General features: G+C 48.1%; 1 pseudogene; it reads left to right on the top strand.

Annotated features, from left to right (window-relative positions):
- The first annotated feature begins 21,136 nt into the window (after nucleotides 1-21,136).
- LOC139263549 (U2 spliceosomal RNA) lies at nucleotides 21,137-21,338 on the top strand (annotated as a pseudogene).
- Nucleotides 21,339-22,436: the final 1,098 nt, after the last annotated feature.

Here is a 22,436-nt window from a genome sequence, read left to right as displayed (position 1 = left end):
GGGGTCAGGGGACAAGTAGCAGAATGGATCGCTAGCTGGCTTCAAGACAGAAAGCAGAGAGTGGGGGTAAAGGGTAACTAATCACAGGGGCAGAAGGTGGGTGGTGGTGTTCCACAAGGATCAGTGCTGGGACCACTGTTCACAATTTATATCAACCATTTAGACTTTGGAATCAAAAGAACAATTTCCAAATTTGCGGATGACACCAAATTGGGGGACAGTCAATACTGAGGAGGATTGCAACAAATTACAGGAGGACATTAATAAACCTACAAAATGGGCAAATAATTGACAAATGAAGTTCAACACAGATAAATGTGAGGGAGTACATTTTGGTAGGAAGAATAGGGAGGTCATTTATTACTTGGAGGGTGAGAGTCTGGGTAGGGTAGAGGAACAAAGGGATCTCAGATACAACTACACAAATCACTAAACGTTGCGACACAGGTTAGCAAGGCCGTAAAAAGCAAACCAAGCACTAGGGTTTATTTCTGGAGGGATAGAATTGAAAAGTAGGGAAGTTACGTTAAACCTACATCGAACCTTGGTTAGACCACACTTGGAGCACTGCGTACAGTTCTGGTCACCATATTATAAAAAGGATATAGAGGCACTGGAGAGGGTGCAGAGAAGATTTACAAGGATGATATCAGAAATGCGAGGGTTTACATATCAGGAAAGGATGAACAGGCTGGGTCTCTTTTCTCTTGAAAAAAGGTCGAGATGTGACCTAATAGAGGTCTTTAAAATTCTGAAAGGTTTTGATAGAGTGGATCCAGAGAGAATGTTTCCACTTGTGGGGAAGAGCATAACTAGAGGCCATCAATATAAGATAGTCACCCAGAAATCCAATGGGGAATTCAGGAGAAACTTCTTTACCCAGAGAGCGGTGAGAATGTGGAACTCGCTGCCACAGGGAGGGGTTGAGGCGAATAGTATCGATGCAGTTAAGGGGAGGCTAGACAAGCACATGGGGGAGAAGGGAATAGAGGGTTATGCTGATAGAGTTAGATGAGGAAAGATGAGGAGGCTCGAGGGGAGCATAAACGCCGGCACGGACTGGTTGGGCCGAATGGCCTGTTTCTGGGCCGTATATTCGGTGTAATCCGATGTTAGAAAGAAAGGTGAATTTTGTAGATCTGTACAGAGATCACCTGTTGAAATGATGCCTGATGGATAGTCACACCTGTTCTCTTAGTCATCTCATCCAGCGAATCTGGACATAGACTGCAGGGAGCAGAAACCGGGATTGTACATAGAATCGGTGAACACTCGCTGAGCAATGCTTTGTGTCCTTGACAATGAGTCAGAAATAATCACCATTATATATAGCACAATCCCTGCTGTTGAAATGTCTCAAACATCGTACACGATTCATTCAGTCACTGTTGTTCTGTAGACGTGCACAGAGGAAAACACCGGTGATTTCTAGAGGCTAGTTACATTCAGCTGACTCACCAATGACCTTCCGTCAAATCACAAGGTCAGGAGTGGGGCTATTACTGACCATTTCAGCTCCATTCACAACTCCTCTAGTAATGAAACAGTGTGAGCCAATCTGCAGCAAGGTCTGGATAACGTCCAGGTTGGGGCTGACAAATGGCCAATAACACTCACGCCACACGGCAGGCAATGGCCAACAAGAGACGGTCCAGTCCCCTGTCCCAACCCTCAACAACAGCAGTATTACTGAGATCCCCACCACCAACAGGACTGGAGAACCCGTCCAATCAAACTTCATATCAGTAGTCTTCATCCAGAGTTTGATTGGGTTACACACACTGGGGTGTGGGGCCGGAGCGGGTGTGGGATGTGGGGAGGGGGTAACTTCAATCTAAGCTGCCTGTGGGTTGGAGAACTGACAGGATCGGATAAGCAGCTCGATGTAACACCCACCAGATAACACCGACCACAAATAAAGAAAAAGTTGCATTTATATATCTCCTTTCATGACCACCGGACGTCCCAAAGTGCTTTACAGCCAATGAAGTGGTTTTTGAAGTGACGTCACTGTTGTAATGTAGGAAATGCGGCAGGTAATTTACTCTCGATGTTTTTTTAATTCATTCTAGGGATGTGGGCATCGCTGGCAAGGCCGGCATTTATTGCCCATCCCTAACTGCCCCTTGAGAAGGTGGTGGTGAGCCGCCTTCTTGAACCGCTGCAGTCCGTGTGGTGAAGGTGCTCCCACAGTGCTGTTAGGGAGGGAGTTCCAGGATTGTGACCCAGCGACGATGAAGGAACGGCCGATATATTTCCCAGTCGGGATGGTGTGTGACTGGGAGGGGAATGTGGAGGTGGTGGTGTTCCCATGCGCCTGCTGCCCTTGTCCTTCTAGGTGGTAGAGATCGCAGGTTTGGGAGGTGCTGCCGAAGAAGCCTTGGCGAGTTGCTGCAGTGCATCTTGTAGATGGTGCACACTGCAGCCAGGGGGCGCCGGTGGTGGAGGGAGTGAATGTTGAAGGTGGTGGATGGGGGGCCAATCAAGTGGCTGCTTTGTCCGGATTGGTGTTGAGCTTCTCGAGTGTTGTTGGAGCTGCACCATCCAGGCAAGTGGGGAGTGTTCCATCACACTCCTGACTTGTGTCTTGTAGATGGTGGAAAGGCTTTGGGGAGTCAGGAGGTGAGACACTCGCTGCAGAATACCCAGCCTCTGACCCGCTCTTGCAGCCACAGTATTTATGTGGCTGGTCCAGTTATGTTTCTGGTCAATGGTGACCCCCAGGATGTTGATGGTGGGGGATTCGGTGATGGTAATGCCGTTGAATGTCAAGGGGCGGTGGTTAGACTCTCACTTGTTGGAGATGGTCATTGCCTGGCACTTGTGGGGCGCGAATGTTACTTGCCACTTATCAGCCCGAGCCTGAATGTTGTCCAGGTCTTGCTGTATGCGGGCATGGACTCTTCCATTATCTGAGGAGCTGTGAATGGAACTGAACACTGTGCAGTCATCAGCGAACATCCCCACTTCTGACCTTATGATGGAGGGAAGGTCATTGATGAAGCAGCTGAAGATGGTTGGGCCTAGAACACTGCCCTGAGGAACTCCTGCAGCGATGTCCTGGGGCTGGGATGATTGACCTCCAACCACCACAACCATCTTCCTCTGTGCTGGGTATGACTCCAGCCAGTGGAGAGTTTCCCCCTGATTCCCATTGACTTCAGTTTTACTGGGGCTCCTTGATGCCACACTCAGTCAAATGCTGCCTTGATGTCACTCTCACCTCACCTCTGGAATTCAGCTCTTTTGTCCGTGTTTGGACCAAGGCTGTAATGAGGTCTGGAGCCGAGTGATCCTGACAGAACCCAAACTGAGCATCAGTGAGCAGGTTATTGGTGAGTAAGTGCCGTTTGATAGCACTGTCGATGACACCTTCCATCACTCTGCTGATGATTGAGAGTAGACTGATGGGGCGGTAATTGGCCGGATTGGATTTGTCCTGCTTTTTGTGGACAGGACATACCTGGTCAGTTTTCCACATTGCCGGGTAGATGCCAGTGTTGTAGCTGTACTGGAACAGCTTGGCTAGAGGCGCGGCTAGTTCTGGAGCACAAGTCTTCAGCACGACAGCCATGATGTTATCGGGACCCAGAGCCTTTGCTGTATCCAGTGGACTCAGCCATTTCTTGATATCACGTGGAGTGAATCGAATTGGCTGAAGACTGGATTCTGTGGTGTCTGGGGATGTCAGGAGGAGGCCGATATGGATCATCCACTCGGCACTTCTGGTTGAAGATATTTTCAAACACTTCAGTCTTTTGCACTCGTGTGTTGGGCTCCGCCATCAGTGAGGATGGGGATATTCATGGAGCCTCCTCCTCCCGTTAGTTGTTTAATGCTCCACCACCATTCACCACTGGATGTGACAGGACTGCAGAGCTTTGATCTGATCCGTTAATTGTGGGATCACTTAGCCCTGTCTATAACATGCTGCTTCCGCTGTTTAGCATGCATGTAGTCCTGTGGTGCAGATTCCCCAGGTTGGCACCTCATGTTTAGATACACCTGGTGCTGCTCCTGACATGCTCTTCTGCACTCCTCATTGAACCAGGGTTGGTCCCCTGGCTTTCTGGTAATGGTAGAGTGAGGGATATGTCGGGCCATGAGGTTACAGATTGTGGTGGAATGCAATTCTGCTGCTGATGGCCCACAGCACCTTATGGAGGCCCAGTTTTGAGCTGCTAGATCTGTTCTGAATCTATCCCATTTAGCATGGTGGTAGTGTCACACAACACGATGGAGGGTATCCTCAGTGTTATTTTATTCATTCCTGGGATGTGGGCGTCGCTGGCAAGGCCGGCATTTATTGCCCATCCCTAATTGCCCCTTGAGAAGGTGGTGGTGAGCCGCCTTCTTGAACCGCTGCAGTCCGTGTGGTGAAGGTGCTCCCACAGTGCTGTTAGGGAGGGAGTTCCAGGATTTTGACTCAGTGCGTGTGAAAACAGGACTTCGTCTCCACAAGGACTGTGTGGTGGTCACTGCGACCAATGTTGTCATGGACAGATGCATCTGCGACAGGTAGATTGGTGAGGACAAGGTCAAGTAGCTTCTTCCCTGGTGTTGGTTCTCTCACCACCGGCCGCAGGCCCAGTCTGGCAGCTATGTCCTTCAGGGTACTGAAGTTGCATTTTCAGACATGATCTTATTGAATGGTGGTGCAGGCTCGAAGGGCCAAATGGCTACTCCTGCACCTATTTTCTATGTTTCTATGTTTCTATGACTTGGCCAGCTCGGTCAGTAGTGGTGCTACCGAGCCACTCTTGATGATGGACATTGAAGTCCCCCCACCCAGAGTACATTCTGTGCCCTTGCTACTCTCAGTGCTTCTTCCAAGTGGTGTTCAACATGGAGGAGTACTGATTCATCAGCTGGGGGAGGGTGGGAGGTGGGAATCAGCAGGAAGTCTCCTTGCCCATGTTTGGCCTGAAGCCATGAGACCTCGTGGGGTCTGGAGTCAATGTTCAGATGGAACACCCACCTGAGTCTATGTCCCACTGCCTTCAATGCACAGTAAACGGGAGCGGGTGTAAAACGGGCTGGCGATCGGGTTTGATTAGGGTCAGCCCCTCAGCCCACGGGAGGGCAGACTGCACGTGTTTGGGGGTTTTAGGATGTGTTACTTCCTTCTGTCCTGTCCTCTGCCCACAGACGCAGCCTCGATCCGACTACCAACGCACTGCAAGCAGAGACTCATCCGTCAACACTGCACGATTCTTTCATTTAAGGGAAAACAAGCTTTTCGAGCCATACATAATTTGAGAAAAAAAACCTGCAACTGTGCGTCATTCTGAAGGAAATGAGTCATTTGTCATGAAGTGAAAGAACTGCGAGCCAGGAATAATCCGGGCAGGAATCAGCCAGAGATCTCAATCATCGGCGAACCAACAAATTAGAGCAGCATCGGTGTCTGTACCTGACCAGTAATGGTGCAGGGTGACAGCACACGAGCAGGCCATTCAGCCCATCCTGCTCCAGCCACTGCCCCGCTCCTTCCCCACAGCCCCGCAAATATTACCCATCCCGGTATTTATCCAATTCCCTTGTACTGTTCAATCTGCTCCCATCGCCCTTTCAGACAGCAGGTTCCAGATCACAACAACTCGCTGCGTAAAACTATTTTTCCCATCTCCCCTACATAAGACTGAGGAGCAGGAGTCGGCCATTCGGCCCCTCGAGCCTGCTCCGCCATTCAATGAGATCACGACTGATCTTCTACCTCAACTCTACTTTCCCGCCCGACCCCCATATCCCTCGATGCCCTTAATATCCAAATATTGAGGAGGCACTGTCGGAGGGGCAGTACTGAGAGAGTGCCGCACTGTCGGAGGGGCAGTACTGAGAGAGTGCTGCACTGTCAGAGGAGCAATACTGAAGGAGCGCTGCAATGTCGGAGGGGCAGTACTGAGGGAGTGCTGCACTGTCGGAGGGGCAGTACTGAGGGAGTGCTGCACTGTCGGTGTGGCAATACTGAGGGAGTGCTGCACTGTCGGAGGGGCAGTACTGAGGGAGTGCTGCACTGTCGGAGGGGCAGTACTGAGAGAGTGCTGCACTGTCAGTGTGGAAATACTGAGGGAGTGCTGCACTGTCGGAGGGGCAGTACTGAGGGAGTGCTGCACTGTCGGAGGGGCAGTACTGAGGGAGTGCCGCACTGTCGGAGGAGCAATACTGAGGGAACGCCGCACTGTCGGAGGGGCAGTACTGAGGGAGTGCCGCACTGTCGGAGGGGCAGTACTGAGGGAGTGCCGCACTGTCGGAGGGGCAGTACTGTGGGAGTGCCGCACTGTTGGAGGGGCAGTACTGAGGGAGTGCTGCACAGTTAGAGGGGTAGTCCTGAGGAAGCACCACACTGTCAGAGGGTCAGTGCTGAGGGAACGCTGCACTGTCAGAGGGGTAGTGCTGAGGGAGTGCCGCACTGTTGGAGGTGCTGCCTTTGGTGAGACGTTAACCGAGGTCCCTTCTGGCCACTCCGTGGGTGTAAAGGAACCCACGGCACTATCAGAGTACTCCCCCGATGTCCTGACCAATCGTTACCCCTCAATCAACATCACAAAAAACAGATTATCCAGTGATTATCACGTTGCTGTTTGTGGGATCTCACTGTGTCACATTTGCCGACAAAATATCAGAGTTTTCATCGGCCGTGATGTTGTGAAAATGATGTAGCAATGCAAATACCTTCTTATTTCTTCAAAGTTGTGAATTTGAAGAAACACACAATCAGAATTTACACATCAAGCAGCAAAGCACCCAATAATAACTTTTATAAATTCATTCTGGGATGTGGGTGTCGCTGGCAAGGCCGGCATTTATTGCCCATCCCTAATTGCCCCTTGAGAAGGTGGTGGTGAGTCGCCTTCTTGAACCGCTGCAGTCCGTGTGGTGAAGGTGCTCCCACAGTGCTGTTAGGGAGGGAGTTCCAGGATTGTGACCCAGCGACGATGAAGGAACGGCCGATATATTTCCCAGTCAGGATGGTGTGTGACTGGGAGGGGAACGTGGAGGTGGTGGTGTTCCCATGCGCCTGCTGCCCTTGTCCTTCTAGGTGGTAGAGGTCGTGGGTTTGAGAGGTGCTGCCGAAGAAGCCTTGGCGAGTTGCTGCAGTGCATCTTGTAGATGGTACACACTGCAGCCAGGGGGCGCCGGTGGTGGAGGGAGTGAATGTTGGAGGTGGTGGATGGGGGGCCAATCAAGTGGCTGCTTTGTCCTGGATGGTGTCGAGCTTCTTGAGTGTTGTTGGAGCTGCACCATCCAGGCAAGTGGGGAGTGTTCCATCACACTCCTGACTTGTGTCTTGTAGATGGTGGGAAGGCTTTGGGGAGTCAGGAGGTGAGACACTCTCCACAGAATACCCAGCCTCTGACCCGCTCTTGTAGTCACAGTATTTATGTGGCGGGTCCAGTTAAGTCTCTGGTCAATGGTGACCCCCAGGATGTTGATGGTGGGGGATTCGGTGATGGTAATGCCGTTGAATGTCAAGGGGCGGTGGTTAGACTCTCACTTGTTGGAGATGGTCATTGCCTGCCACTTGTGTGGTGTGAATGTTACTTGCCACTTATCAGCCCAAGCCTGAATGTTGTCCAGGTCTTGCTGTATGCGGCATGGACTGTTCCATTATCTGAGGAGTTGTGAATGGAACTGAACACTGTGCAGTCATCAGCGAACATCCCCACTTCTGACCTTATGATGGAGGGAAGGTCATTGATGGAGCAGCTGAAGATGGTTGGGCCTAGGACACTGCCCTGAGGAACTCCTGCAGCGATGTCCTGGGGCTGATTGTCCTCCAACCACCACAACCATCTTCCTTTGTGCTAGGTATGACTCCAGCCAGTGGGGAGATTTCCCTCAGTACTGCCCCTCCAAAGGTGCAGCACTCCCTCAGTACTGCCCCTCTGACGGTGCGGCACTCCCTCAGTACTGCCCCTCTGACGGTGCAGCACTCCCTCAGTACTGCCCCTCCGACAGTGCAGAACTCCCTCAGTACTGCCCCTCCGACAGTGCGGCACTCCCTCAGTACTGCCCCTCTGACAGTGCGGCACTCCCTCAGTACTGCCCCTCTGACAGTGCAGCACTCCCTCAATATTGCCCCTCCGACAGTGCGGCACTCCCTCAATACTGCCCTGGACTGCCAGCCTAGATTCATGTGCTCGAGTCCCTGTATTGGAACTTGAACCCACGACCTTCTGACTCAGGCAAAGGTGTGACCCACTGATCTGCGGCTGACACGGGGAAAGGGTCCAGCTCCCGTAGCTGAACCGAATGAGGCTCAGGCCTCAGTCCAGTGAGAGTCCGGTTGTGTTTCTGAGAAGTCAGCTCAATAATGGACAGAGATGAAAGAGTTGCATGATCAGCCACAATCATATCGAATGGCGGTGCAGACTCGAAGGGCCGAATAGCCTACTCCTGCACCCATTTTCTATGTTTCTATGATTCTATGTCCCAATTCCCGGGGCTCAGGTTCCACAATCAGATGGAACTGGGCCTGTAGAGTAGGCTGTTTCCAGATCCCGTGTTCTGCTGTTTCCACTAAGCTCTCGTGCCCACTTACCTCTGGGTGATTACAGCTTCCTGCAGCTGGTACAACCCCCTTCTTCACTCACATCCTGCCCATCACATCATTGCTGCACTCCCCAAGGTGACAGAGTTTTAGGGTCTGAATCTCTGCTGGGATTCTCTCTGCATCGTCCAGTGCAATCTCTGCCTCAACCCCCTCTCCGCCACCCCACTCCCCCAACAGGAGACCTGGATCAGCCTCGGGGATTGATCGGAGCACTGCCGCTGTATGTTTTTGCTTCATGGGTTCATTGCTTAAAAATTCATCGCAACACATTGCTATTAAGAACTAGTTGGTTGATTAGCAAAGGTTTAACAATCACACTACACATTACCAGTTCATCCACCAGGCTCACAACCACCTGCCCCATCGTGGATCCCCTGAACCCAACTGGCTGGGGTTTTATTGAGTCTTGTGAACATCACGTGACTGGCTAAGCCACTCCCACTGTGACATCTCTGCAACTATTTGAATAGACCTTAAAGCCAAGTGTCCACTTTTGGTAAGGGCACTAGAACCCACAAATTTACAAATAAAACTTTACAGGGAACTTAGATAAATTAAAATTCTATTTCCTGTTGTGATGGTGCACTCCAGTCCCTCCGGCGCCCACCTCTCGCGGAAGGCCGTGAGCGTACCGGTGGACACCGCGTGCTCCATCTCCAGGGACACCCTGGTTCGGATGTAACCGCGGAAGAGAGGCAGGCAGTCGGGCTGAACGACCCCCTCGACCGCCCGCTGCCTGGACCGGCTGATGGCCCCCTTGGCCATGCCCAGGAGCAGTCCTACGAGGAGGCCCTCGGACCTACCCGCTCCCCTCCGCACAGGGTGCCCAAAGATCGGGAGCGTGGGACTGAAGTGCAACCAGAATTTGAGGAGCAGCCCCTTCAAATATTGGGACAGGAGCTGCAACCTCACACACCCGACATACACGTGGAACACGGACCCCTCCAGAAAATGCAGGCGGCCTGGGAGTCCGTGAATCGACCTAAAAACTTATTGCCCCGTGCAACACCCTCCAGGTTTCTACAAGTATGTAAAAAGAAAAAGATTAGTGAAGACAAATGTAGGTCCATTACAGACAGAAACGGGAGAATTTGTAATGGAGAACAAGGAAATGGCAGAACAATTAAATAAATACTTCGGTTCTGTCTTCACAGAAGAGGACACAAATAACGTTCCAGAAATGCTGGGGAACCAAGGATCTAGTGAGCAGGAGGAGTTAAAGGAAATTATTATTAATAAGAAAATCATGCTGGAGAAACTAATGGGACTGAAGGCAGATAAATCCCCAGGGCCTGATGATCTGGATCCCAGAGTACTAAAAGAGGTAGCCATGGAAATAGTGGATGCATGGTTGTCATCTTCCAAAATTCTACAGATTATGGAACAGTTCCTGCAGATTGGAGGGTGGGCAAATGTAACCCCACTATTTAAAAAAGGAGGGAGAGAGAAAACAGGGAACTGCAGACCGGTTAGTCTAACATCAGTAGTAGGGAAATTGCTGGAGTCTATTATAAAGGATGTGATAACGGCACACTTAGATAATATCAACGGGATTAAATAAAGTCAACAAGGATTTATGAAAGGAAAATCATGTTTGACAAACCTACTGGAGTTTTTAAGGATGTAACTGATAGAATAGATAAGGGAGAACCAGTGGATGGAGTGTATTTGGATTATCAGTAGGCCTTTGATAAAGTCCCACATAAGAGGTTAGTGTGCAAAATTAAAGCACATAGGATTGTGGGTAATGTATTGGCATGGATTGAAAATTGGTTAACTGACAGGAAACAGAGAGTAGGAATAAACGGGTCTTTTTCGGGGTGGCGGGCAGTGACTAGTGGGGTACCACAGGGATCAGTGCTGGGACCCCAGCTATTCACAATATATATATAAATGATTTGGATGAGGGAACCAAATGTAATATTTCCAAGTTTGCTGATGACACAAAACTAGGTGGGATTGTGAGTTATGAGGAGGATGCAAAGATGCTGCAAGGCGATTTAGATAGGTTGAGTGAGTGGGCAAACACATGGCAGATGCAGCATAACGTGGATAAATGTGAAGTTATCCACTCTGGTAGGAAAAACATGAGAACAAAGTATTATTTCACCAAGTTCGGTCCCATAGAAATTTACAGCACAGAAGGAGGCCATTCGGCCCATCGTGTCCGTGCCGGCCAACAAAGAGCTACCCAGCCTAATCCCACTTTCCAGCTCTCGGTCCGTAGCCCTGTAGGTTACGGCACTTCAGGTGTGTTATATATGTGGACTTGTATTTACTCTGTACAGCCACCAGAGGGCTCATCCACTGGAGTCCCAAGGGTTCCCACAATCCCTTGGGAGCATCTGTACTTAAGGAGGCCTCACAGGTTGGAGAGGCACTCCAGAGACCTGCAATAAAAGACCAAGGTCACACTTTCCTTTGAGCTGACAGTGTTCAGTCTGACTCTTTCTCCTTACACAACAAAATGCACATCCAGGTACTGTTTAAATGTGGTGAGGGTTTCTGCCTCTACCACCCTTTCAGGCAGTGAGTTCCAGACCCCCACCACCCTCTGGGTGAAGAAAGTTCCCCTCATGTCCCCTCTAAACCTCCCCCCAATTACTTTAAATCTAGGCCCCCTGGTTGTTGACCCCTCTGCCAAGGGAAACAGGTCCTTCCTATCCACTCTATCCAGGCCCCTCATAATTTTATACACCTCAATACGGTCTCCCCTCAGCCTCCTCTGTTCCAAAGAAAACAACCCCAGCCTATCCAATCTTTCCTCATAGCTAAAATTCTCCAATATATTGGTTTGTGCTTTGAAAATAATATCCCTCAATAAATTCGGTTCCAGCTTCGCAGTTTGTGATCGAAGAGAATTGAGAAAACAATGCTGAACACCAGCCCCGGAACAGATTGTAGGATTCACATCAGCCCAGTCAACCTTTTACAGCCCTGAGCGAGGGTTTAAAGCGGGTATGGTGGCACAGTGGTTATGTTACGGGACCAGTAATCCAGAGTCCTGGACTGATGATCCAGAGACGTGAGATCAAATCCCATCACCGCAGCTGGGGAATTTATATTCATGTAATTCTGGGGGAGGTGGGACCTGTACAAACCGGATGGGTTGCACCTCAACAGAGCCGGGAACAATATCCTCGCGGGGGGGGTTTGTGAATGCTGTTGGGGAGGGTTTAAACGAGCTTGGCAGGGGGATGGGAACCTGAAAATAGATTCCGTAAGGAGGGGAGTAATGCTGGAATTAGAAAACAAAAATAAAGAAAGTGAGTTTGAAGGAGAGAGGAAACAAGCAGGAAAAAATGGTAAAAAAACAAACTTAAAGGCACTTTGTCTAAATGCATGTAGCACTTGTAACAAAATAGATGAGTTGATGGCACAAATAGATACAAATGGGAATGATCTGATAGCTATTACAGAGACGTGGTTGCAAGGTGACCAGGACTGGGAACTAAATATTCAGGGATGTTTGACAATCCGGAAGGACAGACAGAAAGGAAAAGGAGGTGGGGTAGCTCTGTCGATAAAGGATGGAATCACTGCAATAGTAAGAAATGATATTGGCTCAAATAATCAGGGTGTTGAAACAGTTTGGGTGGAAATAAGGGAAAAAGTCACTGGTGGGCGTAGTCTATAGGCCCCCTAACAGTAGCAACTCTGTTGGTCGGAGTATAAACCAGGAAATAGTGGGGGCTTGTAAAACGGGAACAGCAATAATCATGGGTAATTTTAATCTCCATATTGATTGGACAAATCAAATTGTTCAGGGTAGCCTTGAGGAAGAGCTCATAGAGAGCGTAAGGGATGAGTTCCTTCAGCAGTATGTAATGGAACTAACCAGGGGACAGGCTGTCTTAGATCTGGTCCTGTGTAATGAGACAGGATTAATAAACAATCTCCTAGTAAAAGATCCCCTCGGAATGAGTGATCATAGCATGGTTGAGTTTGAAATTCAGATGGAGGGTGAGAAAGTTGGATCTCAAACCAGCGTACTAAGCTTAAATAAAGGAGACTATGAAGGTATGAGGGCAGAGTTGGGTAAAGTGGACTGGGAAAATAGATTAAAGTGTAAGACGGTTGATGAACAGTGGTGTACATTTAAGGAGATATTTCACAACTCTCAAGTAAAATATATTCCAGTGAGGAGGAAAGGGTGTAAGAGAAAAGATAGCCATCCGCGGCTAACTGAAGAAATAAAGGACGGTATCCAATTAAAAACAAGGGCATACAAAGTGGCCAAAACTAGTGGGAGGACAGAAGATTGGGAAGCTTTTAAAAGCCAGCAAAGAATGACTAAAAAATTATTAAGAAAGGGAAGATAGATTATGAAAGTAAACTAGCACAAAATATAAAAACAGATAGCAAGAGTTTCTACAGGTATATAAAAAGGAAAAAGTGGCGAAAGTAAATGTTGGTCCCTTCGAGGACGAGACCGGGGAATTAGTAATAGGGAACATGGAGATGGCAGAAACTCTGAACAAATATTTTGTATCAGTCTTTACGGTAGAGGACACTAACAATATTCCGACAGTGGGTAGTCAAAGGGCTATAGAGGGGGGAGGAACTTAACACAATCACAATCACTAAGGAGGTGGTACTCAGTAAGATAATGGGACTAAAGGCAGATAAAGCCCCTGGATCTGATGGCTTGCATCCTAGGGTCTTAAGAAAGTAGCGGCAGGGATAGTGGATGCATTGGTTGTAATTTACCAAAATTCCCTGGATTCTGGGGAGGTCCCAGCAGATTGCAAAACTGCAAATGTAACGCCCCTATTTAAAAAAGAAGGCAGACAAAAAGCAGGAAACTATAGACCAGTTAGCCTAACATCTGTGGTTGGGAAAATGTTGGAGTCCATTATTAAAGAAGCAGTAGCAGGACATTTGGAAAAGCAAAATTCGGTCAGGCAGAGTCAGCATGGATTTATGAAGGGGAAGTCATGTTTGACAAATTTGCTGGAATTCTTTGAGGATGTAATGAACAGGGTGGATAAAGGGGAACCAGTGGATGTGGTGTATTTGGACTTCCAGAAGGCATTTGACAAGGTGCCACATAAAAGGTTACTGCACAAGATAAAAGTTCACGGGGTTAGGGGTAATATATTAGCATGGATAGAGGATTGGCTAACTAACAGAAAACAGAGAGTCGGGATAAATGTTTCATTCTCAGGTTTGCAATCAGTAACTGGTGGGGTGCCGCAGGGATCAGTGTTGGGACCCCAACTATTTACAATCTATATTAACGACTTGGAAGAAGGGACCGAGTGTAACGTTGCCAAGTTTGCTGATGATACAAAGATGGGAGGAAAAGCAATCTGTGAGGAGGCCTCTACTCATTGGAATTCAGAAGAATGAGAGGTGATCTTATCGAAATGTATAAGATTATGAGGGGACTTGACAAAGTGGATGCAGAGAGGATGTTTCCACTGATGGGGGACACTAGAACTAGAGGGCATAATCTTAGAATAAGGGGCCGCCCATTTAAAACTGTGATGAGGAGGAATTTCTTCTCTCAGAGGGTTGTAAATCTGTGGAATTTGCTTCCTCAGAGAGCTGTGGAAGCTGTGAATAAATTTAAGACAGAGATAGACAATTTCTTAAATGATAAGGGGATAAGGGGTTATGGGAGTGGGCGGGGAAGTGGAGCTGAGTCCATGATCAGATCAGCCATGATCGTATTAAATGGCGGAGCAGGCTCGAGGGGCTGTATGGCTTACTCCTGCTCCTATTTCTTATGTTCTTATGTTCTTATTAATTAAATAAATCGGCAATAAAAAGTTAGTATCAGTAACGGTGACCATGAAACAAATGGATTGTCGTTAAAAACCCATCTGGTTCACTAATATCCTTAATGAAGGAAATCTGCTGGCCTTATGTGACTGTAGACCCACAATGCGGCTGAATATTAACTGCCCTCTGAAATACAGCTCACCACCTCGTTCTCGGGATAATTAGAGACTGGCAATAATTGCCGGCATTGCCAGCGATGCCCACATCCCCAGAATTGAATTAAAAAAAAAACGTTACAGAGGTTAGAAGGGGTTTTTTGAGGGGGAGGGGTGAAAAGAACACAGGAGTCGGCCATTCGGCCCCTCGAGCCTGCTCCGCCATTCAATAAGATCATGGCTGATCTTCGACCTCAACTCCACTTTCCTGCACTATCATCATATCAACTAGATTCCCTTAATATCCAAAAATCGATCGACCTCTGTCTCAAATATACTCAATGACTGAGCCTCCACATCTCTCTGGGGCAGAGAATTCCAAAGATTCACCACCCTCTGAGTGAAGAAATTCCTCCTCATCTCAGTCCTAAATGGCCGAGCCCTTATCCTGAGACTGTGACCCCTGGTTCTAGACTCCCCAGCCCGGGGGAAACACCCTCCCTGTATCCACCCTGTCAATCCCTGTAAGAATTTTGTATGTTTCAATGAGGTCACCTCTCATTCTTCTAAACTCTAGAGAATATAGGCCTCGTCTACTCAATCTCTCCTCATTGGACAATCCCCCCATCCCAGGAATCAGTCTGGTGAACCTTCATTACACTCCCTCTATGGCAAGTATATCCTTCCTTAGGTAAGGAGACCGACACTGTACACAATACTCCAGGTGTGGTCTCACCAGGGCCCGATATAATTGCAGTAAGAACTCTTTACTCTTATACTCAAATCCTCTTGTACTTCATATAATTTGCTTTCTTAATTGCTTGCTGTACCTGAATGTTAACTTTCAGTGAGAGGAAGAGGTTTATGATGTTGCCAAAATTGGCAGTAAGGCTGAGCATTGGGAGGATTTTAGAATTCAGCAAAGGAGGACCAAGAAATTGATTAAAAAAAAGGGAAAATAGAATATGAGAGTAAACTAGCGAGAGACATAAAAACAGACGGTAAAAGCTTCTATAGGTATGTAAAAAGGAAAAGATTAGCGAAAGTAAATGTGGATCCCTTACAGGCTGAGACAAGAGAAATTATAATGGGGAATAAGGAAATGACAGAGAAATTAAACAAGTAATTTGTGTCTGTCTTCACGGAAGAACACACGAAAAACCTCCCTGAAATAGTGGAGAACCAAGGGTCTAGTGAGAATGAGGAACTGAAAGAAACTAATTTTAGTAAAACGATAGTACTGGAGAAATTAATGGGACTGAAAGCCGATAAATCCCCTGAGCCAATGGCCTACAGCCTAGGGTTTTGAAATAAGTGGCTATAGAGATAGTGGATGCATTGGTTGTCATCTTCCAGAATTCCATAGATTCGAGAAAGGTTCCCACAAATTGGAAGGCAGAAAATGTAACCCCGTTATTTAAGAAGCATAGAAACATAGAAAATAGGAGCAGTAGTAGGTCATTCGGCCCTTCAAACCTGCACCGCCATTCAATATGATCATGGCTGATCTTCTATCTCAACACCATATTCTGCTTTTTCCCCATACCCCTTTTGTCTAGAAATCTGTCTATCTCTTTCTTAAATATATTCAGTGACTTGGCCTCCACAGCCTTCTGTGGTAGAGAATTCCACAGGTTCACCACCCTCTGAGTGAAAACATTTCTCCTCATCTCAGTCCTAAATTTCCTACCCTGTATCCTGAGACTGTGAGAAAGGAAGGAGCGAGAAAACAGGGAACTACAGACCAGTCAGACTAACATCAGTCGTAGGGAAAATGCTAGAATCTATTATTAAGGAAGTGGTAACAGGGCACTTTGAAAATAATAATAGAATTGGGCAGAGTCAACACGGATTTCTGAAAGGGAAATCGTGTTTGACAAATCTGTTAGAGTTCTTTGAGGTTGTAACTAGTAGAATAGATAAGGGGGAACCAGTGGATGTGGTGTATTTGGATTTTCAGAAGGGATTCGATAAGGTGCCACACAAGAGGTTATTAAACAAAATGAGGGCTCATGATTTCTTCACTCAGTGATAAATCTTTGGAATTCTTGTTCAGTCTTTGAGTATATTCAAGACGGAGATCGATAGATTTTTGGATATTAATGGAACCAAGGGATTATGGAGATAGTGCAGGAAAGTGGAGTTGAAGTAGACCAGCCATGATCACAGGGGTCGAATGACCTATGTCCTGCTCCTAATTCTTATGCTTTATGTTCTTATGATTCATATATGAAGACATCCAGGTCCTTCTGAACACCAACATTTCTGAATCTCTTAGCTTGAAGCCTCTTTGCATCCTCCTCACAGCTTATATTCCCACCGAGCTTTGTATCATCAGCAAACTTGGATAAATTACATGTGGTCCCCTCATCCAAATCATTGATATAGATTGTGAATAGCTGGGCCCCAGCACCGATCCTTGCGATACCCCACTAGTTACAGCCCCGCCAACCTGAAAATTATCCGTTTATTGCTACTCTCTGTTTTCTGCCTGTTAACCAATCCTCAATCCATGCTAGTATATTACCCCCAATCCCATGGGCCCTATTTTATTTTAGTCACCTCTTTTGTGGCACCTTATTGAATAAGAACATAGGACACCGGGACAAAGCTAAGCCCAGGTTTTTGCAGGCTCAGTATCAGCCATCATTCACCCTTGATGTAGGATGTGAGTGTGAGTATGAGAGTGTGCTGGGGTGACATTCTAATGTTGACAGAGTGTATCTCAGGCACCGAGCCACTTGCAGGCAATAAAGCAACCGCTGCAGGTTTTCAATAAAAGCTTCACTTCAAATCCGCAAACTATATTTGAGGATTACTGTTCACCTTTAGTCTGAAAAGAAATTACAGCCATATCTCAGGGAATCTACAGCAGGGACAAGTAGACCTGCCATTAATATAGGATCTCATATCTTGAAGCACAGGCGAGTATTTATGGAGGACCTTATCATATCTCACAGCTCTTCAAACACTGAGTTACTCTGAGTTACAGTTGTGATTTATGTAAACAGCAATACACCACATCGCACAAAACATCAGCAAATTCTCCTTCTCTGGCTGAGGGAGGACTGTGAATCAGGACACAGCATAAGCACGTAAGAATTAGGAGCAGGAGTCGGCCATTCGGCCCCTCGAGCCTGCTCCGCCATTCAATGAGATCATGGCTGATCTTCGACCTCAACTCCACTTTCCCGCCCGATCCCCATATCCCTTAATTCCCTTAGTTTACAAAAATCTATCGACTTCTGTCTTAAATAAACTCAATGATTCAGCCTCCACAGCCCTCTGGGGCAGAGAATTCCGGAGATTCACCACCCTCCGAGTGAAGAAATTCCTCCTCATCTTAGTCCTAAATGGCCGACCCCTTATCCTTTCGATATTTTTAGCTCCCGATTGTTGTACGTCACTGGGGGCGGAACCTGCCGGGTCAATGTTTCTGACCATCGAAGCAAGTTTGGCCGAGTGTGATCTTGTTCTAGCATGGCGCACTGCACCGTTCTGATAAACCTTCCCTACACTGAAGGAAATCGGCACAGCGAAGACACCATTGTTTCAGCGGAGCTGAAGACATGGCACTGGGGGGAAGGGGCCTTTCGGCCTGGGATAGGTGCGGGCCGGTGTGGTGGGGAGGAGGGAGTGGGAGGGGGGGTGTTTCTTTAGGCCCGGGATCACAGTGGTAGAGGTGAGAAACATCTCTAAATGCTGAAAAGGAATAAAGGAATTTCATATTGTTTGCTATATTGCGTTTTCCATCTATTGCCCCAAGTCTCACGCAGTGATCTATGTTACAACGGGGAAATGCTTTATTTGTGCCTCAGCCCTTCAGTGTGTCCCTTGTTACCCTGGCAACCTGTTTTTCGCCGCAGACCTGAAGCTCCACCCGCAGAGCCTAAGGACATCTGCACCGCTCCAAAATAAAAGGTTATGCCGGAAAATCTTGCAACTTTTTTTTAGCGCCATTGGCCACTAAAAAAATCGGACATCCCTCTACAACTGCGCCAACATAGTGCATGTGGTATTTGGGCCCTGTGCTCCCTGGTTCTGGACTCCCCAGCCCGGGGAAAACAACCTCTCACCATCTACCCTGTCAATCCCCCTCAGAATCTGGTATGTTTCAATAAGATCACCTCATTCTTCTAAACTCCAGAGAGTATCGGCCCAGTCTACTCAATCTCTCCTCATAGGACAATGCCCCCATCCCAGGAATCAGTCTGGTGAACCTTCGCTCCACTCCCTCTATGGCAAGTATATCCTTCCTTAGGTAAGGAGACCAAAACTGTACACAATACTCCAGGTGTGGTCTCACCAAGGCCCTGTGTAATTGTAATAAGACGTCTTTACTCTTATACTCAAATCCCTTTGTAACAAAAGCTAACATACCATTTGCTTTAATCACTTGCTGTACCTGCCTGTTAACGTTCAGTGATTGGTGTACAAGGACACCCAGGTCCCTCTGAACACCAACATTTCCCAATCTCTCACCATTCAACAAATATTCTGCTTTTTTGTTTTCCCGACCAAAGTGGATAACTTCACACTTCATATTGTATTCCATTTGCCAAGTCCTTGCCCACTCAGTCAACCTGTCTATATCTCTCTGCAGCCTCCCTGTGTCCTCCCCACAACTTACATTCCCGCCGAGCCTTGTATCATCAGTAGACTGGGATATGTTACACTCAGTCTCTTCATCCAAATCATTGATATAGATTGTGAATAGTTGGGGCCCCAAGCACTGACCCTTGTGGCACCCCACTAGTTACAGCCCGCCAACCCGAAAATGACCCGTTTATTCCTTCTCTCTGTTTTCTGTCTATTAACTAATCCTCAATCCATGTTAAAATAGTACCCCAATCACATAAACCCTAATGTTGTGTAATAACCGCTTGTGTGGCAGCTTATCCAATGCTTTTTGAAAATCCAAATACGCCGGGGGCAAAATTTCCCCGTGCCCTGATTGGGTGCACTGACCTGCTGGGGGCGGGACTTCCTGTGCCCGGCGTAGAAGTCACGCCCCCAACGCTGAATTGGGCATCGTGCGATCTCGCGTGCACCACTTCCGTTAGGGGCGGGCCCAGCAGCGCTAACGGGGCGGGTTTTGCAGTGCTACGCGGATGCTTCGCATCGTGCCGACGCGCTCCCACGCCCCTCCCACTTCGCTGAAAGAGTCAGGCCGCTGCTCACTCTGTGCGGCCTCTAACAGCCTCTGCTGTGACCCCGGGGCAGTGTGTGACCCTAGAAGGGGAGTGCGGGGGCTGCACAATGGCAGCCCGGACCCCCCGAGGGAGCAGGCAGTGGGGCCTACCCGAGAGTCGGTGAACCATTTAAGATGGTGCCGTGGGGCGCTGGCGAACTTTCCTTTAACTCTCGCCCTGTGCACAGATGTCGGCCAGTCTTGTGACCCTCAAGTTCAGCGTTAACAAATCTGTTGGAGTTTTGAAGATGTAACAAGCAGAATAAATAAGGGGGAACCAGTGGATGTGGTGTATTTGGATTTTCAGAAGACATTCAATAAGGTGCCACACAAGAGGTTACTAAACAAAATTAATGCTCTGGCATTGCGATAATGTACTAGCATGGGGCCCCAGCTATTCACAATCTATATCAATGATTTGGATGAGGGGACCAAATGTAATATATCCAAGTTTGCTGATGATACAGAGCTCGGTGGGAATGTAAGTTGTGAGGAGCCTGCAAGGAGACTTCAAGGCGATATAGTCAGGCTAAGTGAGTGGGCAAGAACATGGCAAATGGAATTATGGGCTCAGTTTTCCCCAATGCCCTTTTTTGGCGTATTGCCAGAGTTACGCCCGTTTTTCTAGGCCGCAACTACTCCAAAAAAAATGTGCCAAGTTTCCCCGTTCTATTTTTTGAAATTGGTGCCGCGCAGCCTGTCCTGTAACCTCGGGGGAGGAGCCTAATGCCTGCACCGAAAAAACAACACCACCGCCTCTTCTGCGCATGCACAAACTAAAACAGGATGTTTTTGACGTGATTGCTATGGGCGAGAATGCCCAGTACAGCTCCCTGTCTGCAGTCGGCCATTTTTAAAGAGCTCGTTATGTGTGTGAGAACTTTAATTCTCATTGTAAAAATCGGAGCTGCAATACAATGTGCAACGTGGCTCAAGGACCAAGAGTTTCTTACAGGGTGAAGTGCAGGCACTGGTTACTGTGATTGAGACCAGATGGCAAGAGCTGGACACCAGCAGAGGTCACATAAAAGTTCCACCCAAGGAAATGAAGAAACGCTGGAAACAAGTTGCAGAAGATAACTGTGTAATGGCGACCGTCACGAGGTCTGGAGGCCAGTGCAAAAAGAAATGGCAGGACCTTGGTCAAGTAGTTCGTGTAAGTAATATTTTCATTTATTCAATGGAATTGCATTTGTAAATGTGACCATCTGTATGTCCCACCCAGCAGAAAGACACTAGTGTATGCAAGCACTCTAATAATGACTCCACGAGGTAAGGGTGTAGTACTTGAACTGTAGTGACCTTAGTCCTTTATTGCAGCTCCTAGAGCGAGGACACCAAGAGGTGAACTCCCTTTTATACTGGGTTACCTGCAGTGTACAGGTGACCCTTAGGTCTCCAGCCGCAGCACCCTCTGGTGTACAGGTATAGTGTATACAGGGTGAAGGTACATTCAGTGATCTCGTGTTAAAGTACATACATTAACATACATACATAACAACACTACTCGCTTCTCGGCCTTTTGGCTAAGATCATGCGTAACTGACCTGACAGGGGAGTAGCCACCATGACCTCCGGGTGGTTCTCCCTGGATCAGGAAGGTATATGCTTGCTTTTTGGAAACAGGAGGTGGGTGGGGTGGCTTGACCCATCCACCTCCATGGCACGAACCTGGTATTGCAGTACTTCCAGGAACGGTGCAGTGGCTCTAGGCCTTTTGGCTAAGAGCATTGGCGCAGAGTGATCCTTGGCGTGTGCAAGGTGACCTCTGGCGTTTGTGATTTGACAAAGAATTGGAACGATTGGCTACGAATTTCAAAAAAAAAAACACTACACCCTAAGCCTTTCCCAAGTCCTTATAGCCATGACATGGGGAGGTGATATGTGGTGGACGGTGGAGGGTTGTGGTGAGGGTTGTGTGGGTGCCGGGTGTGATCCCTGTGTTCATGGCTGCACTCATCCATTCCCCCCCCTCCCGCCCATACATTGACCATGTGGGTGTCACTGTCGGTGGTGGAGCAAGTACATGTTGTTATGGGTAAGGTACATACATTGTTGAAAGGGTAGGTAGTGGCGTTTAGTGGTGGGCAGGGTCACAGGGTGGTGTGGGCTCCTTGTCCTCCATTGGTGGTAGAAGTCTGGTCATCCCAGGTTCCACCGGGAAAGCTGGAGGGCACTGGCCTCTTGCTCCCGGTGCTGGCCCTGATGGCCAGGGGCAGGTAGGGCTGGTCTGGGGCAGGTTGCCAGTGGTGGTGGCTGTGCTGCCCATTGACCGCTGTCCCTGCAGTGGGTCTGCTCCCACTGGGTGTGTGTGAACCATTCCTGGGGCAAAATCTGTATCTCTAGATGATGATGCCTTCATCTGGCTTAAGGTGGTCCTGTACCAGTGTACACAATTCTTCATACATCTTCTCTGGTGGACTCACAGGCCGGAGTAGATTCTTTACCAGACCGCAAACTGTGAGGAACAGCGCCCAGCGCCGATCTGCGTCGCTGACATTCTCCATTTTATTGGCCACGAAGAACTGGCTCAAACGGCTCACAAACTCTGCCCAATCTTCTCCTTCCACAAATTGCTCCAACAATCCGATTGTGCTCATTTTGCATGTAAAGTTTCTTGTTGCCTCGTCGCCAAGTGTTGTGTGCACAATAACTGTTAGACTGAGTATTGTTTAACTCCAAGAGGTATAACCTTGGCTCTGCTTTATTAAGGCCCAAAGTGACTAATATACAAAATGGCTGGCCTTTTATACTTGGGTTGCACACACGGGCCTGCAGCCCAATGGCCTCCAACAGTGACGCCATC

Source organism: Pristiophorus japonicus, chromosome 4, assembly GCF_044704955.1.
Source record: "Pristiophorus japonicus isolate sPriJap1 chromosome 4, sPriJap1.hap1, whole genome shotgun sequence".
In the NCBI taxonomy this organism is placed as follows: Eukaryota; Metazoa; Chordata; class Chondrichthyes; family Pristiophoridae; genus Pristiophorus; species Pristiophorus japonicus.
Note: the sequence above shows the minus strand (reverse complement) of the source record. Positions and strands in the feature narration are given on the sequence as shown.